This window comes from Solanum pennellii, chromosome 8 (genome assembly GCF_001406875.1).
Source record: "Solanum pennellii chromosome 8, SPENNV200".
In the NCBI taxonomy this organism is placed as follows: Eukaryota; Viridiplantae; Streptophyta; class Magnoliopsida; order Solanales; family Solanaceae; genus Solanum; species Solanum pennellii.
In genome coordinates this window covers 15,558,423-15,562,158 of record NC_028644.1, presented here as the reverse complement: position 1 = coordinate 15,562,158, position 3,736 = coordinate 15,558,423, and positions in this window count along the sequence as shown.

Genomic DNA, 3,736 nt, shown 5'->3' with positions numbered 1-3,736 from the left:
GAAAAATCACTTAGTTTTTACTAGGTTCCATTAGACATTTATTACTTAATATTATTCTATAGGATCGTACATTATTTGACTCGGCATACGTGTGCAATGTTCATGTTGAGAAACTAGTTCTACTAGATCTCTTCACAAAACACCATTTTAATAAAAAGACACTTTCCCTTAATAAACTATCAGGCCCGAGCCTACACCCTGGATGTGGTCGACAATCGAAAACCATTGGTAGTCCCTAACCAAACCTGGGCCTGGCTAACTACTTAGTGGAAGACTCACTCAAGTAGATATTGACTTTGAAACTAAATTAAATCATTAAGTCAAACTACTCAACTAAATTGTCTAACATACCGAACGTAAGCAATAATAATTTTAACGAAACTTTTGAATAGTTGAAAGACTGTCAATATTATCTATCTATGAAGCATCTATTGTTTAAGAGAGGAATAGAGAAAAGACCCACAACAACCTTAAACAATTACTAAAAGTAAACTTAATAAGAGTCCTCCAAAATCTAGGAGGCCTCACCAAAAGCTGACAATTGGCTAGGTGATCTAAAGAAACGCATGTTGATGATCCTCAACACATGCATAAGCATCATAAAATGATGCAGGTCGATTGATACGAGTATGTAATTTGGATAAGTTAAAGAATAACTAAACGGAGAGGCTGAAATATAACACATCTGAGTAAATCATAAGCATGAGACTTTCTTAGTACATATTTTCACATTTATAAGCAATTTTTAAGAAGTATGCAACTTTCTTGATTTATCATGTGTATAAGACTATGAATCGGGCGCCTCGGAGTACCTAATAATTTTTTTCTAAAAAAAAACATTATGCAGACCTCCTTAATGAGTTAGTGAAGCGTTAGGTACAATCCCACCATTTTTTAAGCACAATTTCACATTTATAAGCCAACTTTGAGTAATTACTCAAATTTCTTGGCCTTTGTGTGTATAACCCATGATATGGCACCTCAAAGCATGCAATAAGATTTTTGGAAATTTCTTTACAAGGAATTCTTTAATGAGTTGGGGAAGTTATATGTACAATCCCGACATTTTTTCAAGCATATTTTTGGCAATTACAAACCACTTTCAGGATTAACGTAACTGTTTTAGTTTTTTGTGTGTATTAGCCCATGAATTTGGCGCCTCAGAGCACCCAAAATACTTTTTCTAAAATGTTATTATGATGACCTCGGTAATGAGTAGAGGAAACATTGCATATAGTACTATCATTTCTGAGGCATGTTTTCGAATTTACAAACCCACTTTTCAGAATTATTTGACTTACTTGGTTTTTTCGTGTGCATAAGCCCATTGATTTGGCGCCTAGGATCACTAAAAAAAATTGAAAAATCTTTAGACGTATCTTTGTAATGAGTACGGGAGGATTTACGTAGATCCACCATTTTTTCGAGACACCTTTTAGCAATTACAAGCAACTTTAAGGGAACTACGTGACTTTCTCTGTTTTTCTTGTGTATTAGCCCATTGATTTATCATCTCGTACAACCTAAATAAAAAATTCTGAAACAAAAACTTAATGAAGACCTCGGTAATGAGTTGGACAAGCATCATGTACAGTCTCACAATTTTTCAGGCAAAGTTTCACATTTAGAAACTAATTTTTAGGAATTATGGGTTTTATTGGTTTTTTCGTGTGTATTAGCCCATGTTTCTAGTGCCTTGGATCTTCGTAATGAGTTGGGGAATCGTTACATATAGTTTGTCTATTTTTTGCAGACATACTTTTGTCTTGACAAGTAACTTTTAAAAATTGCAAACTTTTTGGTTTTCCGTGTATTAACCCAACGATCTGGCACTTCGGGGTACCAAAGAAAAAAATTACCAAAAACTTTATATGCACCTCAATAATGATTTGAGGGAGCATTACATTCAGCCCCACCATATTTTCAAGCAGTTTTTCGAATTTTAAGCCCACTTTGTAGGAAGTATGGGACTCTCTTGGTATTAGATGTATTAGCCCATGGATCTCGCGCCTCGGAACACCCAAAAAAATTTATTGAAAAACTTTATGAGAACCTTTGTAATTAGTTGGGGAAGCATTACGTATAGTCTCACCATTTTTCAAGCATATTTTTACATTTACAAGCCAACTTTTAGGAATTATAGTTTTTTGTTGGTTTCTAGTGTATTAGCCCATGGATCTGGCACCTCGAAGCACCTAATGTTTTTTTTGGAAAAACCTCTATGAGGACCACTGTAATGATTTGGAAAAGTCTTAAATACAGTCCCACCATTTTCTCATGCATATTTTTACCTTATAAAGCAAATTGTTAGGAATTACAAATTTTTCTTCATTTTTACTTGTTTATTAGATCATGACTTTGACGCCTCGAGGCACCTATAAATTTTTGTGATAAAACTTTATAAGGACATTCGTAATTAGTTAGGGAAGTATTACCTGTAGACCAACCATTTTTCAGATATATTTTTGTATAAACAAGAAAACTTTTAGGAATTATCTGACTTCCTTGATTTTTTTAGTGTATTAGTTGATGGATCTAGCACCTCGGAGCAAGAAAAAATAATTCTGAAAAAAACACTATAAGTAACTCTGTAATGATTTGATAAAGCGTTATGTAATGTCGCATATTTTTTCAAACATATTTTCGCATTTGAAAGACCAATTTTAGAATTACGTGACTTTCTTGATTTTTCATGTGTATTAGCCCATGGATATGGCTCCTACGAGCAGACGAAGTTTTTTTCTAAAACACTTTTATGAGGACCTTTGTAATGAGTTAGGGAAGCATTACGTACAATCCCACTATTTGTTTCAGGCATTTTTTGAATTTACAAGCCCACTTTTGAATTTCGCATGTGTCTTGGTTTTTGCGTGAGTATTAGATCATGGATTTGGAGCCTCAGAGCACCCTAAGTGTTTTTCAAAGAACTTTATGAGGAGCTTCGTAACTAGTTCCATGAGTGTTACATACAATTCCGCCATTTTTTCAGGCACTTATTTGCATTTACAAGCCAACCTTTAGGAATTACATGACTTTCTTGGTTTTTCATGTGCATTAGCCTATAAATCAGGCGCCTCAGAGTATAAAATCTTTTTTTACAAAACCTTATAAAGGAATCCTTAATGAGTTGGGTAAATGTTATGTTTAGTCGCACCATTTTTTCGGGCATATTTTAGCATTTAGAAGTCAGTTCTAGAAATTATGCGACTTTCTTTATTTTTCATGTGTATTAGCCCATCGATCTGGCGCTTCGGAGAACTGATACGCTCAGATTACACCTTCCTAAAGAATCATAAGCGATCGTTATCAAGTAAAGAACCCAACCAGTAGGTTGGGGTCAATCCCACGAGAAATATGGTTTAGACTTAACTTTAACCCATGATTATATCTTTTTAGTCAAGGTATTTTCGAAACAATGAAGTAAAAGAGGGGTTTTGTGAAACAGATTGCTTAAATTCTATAATTAGCAAGTGAACAAGAGTATACTTTGGTTGTTATCAAGATGAGAGAGTAAATAGGGTGTGTGTACTCCCCACAAGTTCATAACACGGCATTCCTAGTAATAACAATCCTCTCCTAGTGTATTACATGCAAAGTGATAAGTTATGTATCTCTACATCTTTGGTCCGGCATCTAGAAAAGTTTACCTTGCACCTTGGTCAGGCTACGTGTGTATAATTTACTAACCCTTACCATTACCTATTATTAGACATCACATCGATGTATGGCTTAGTTT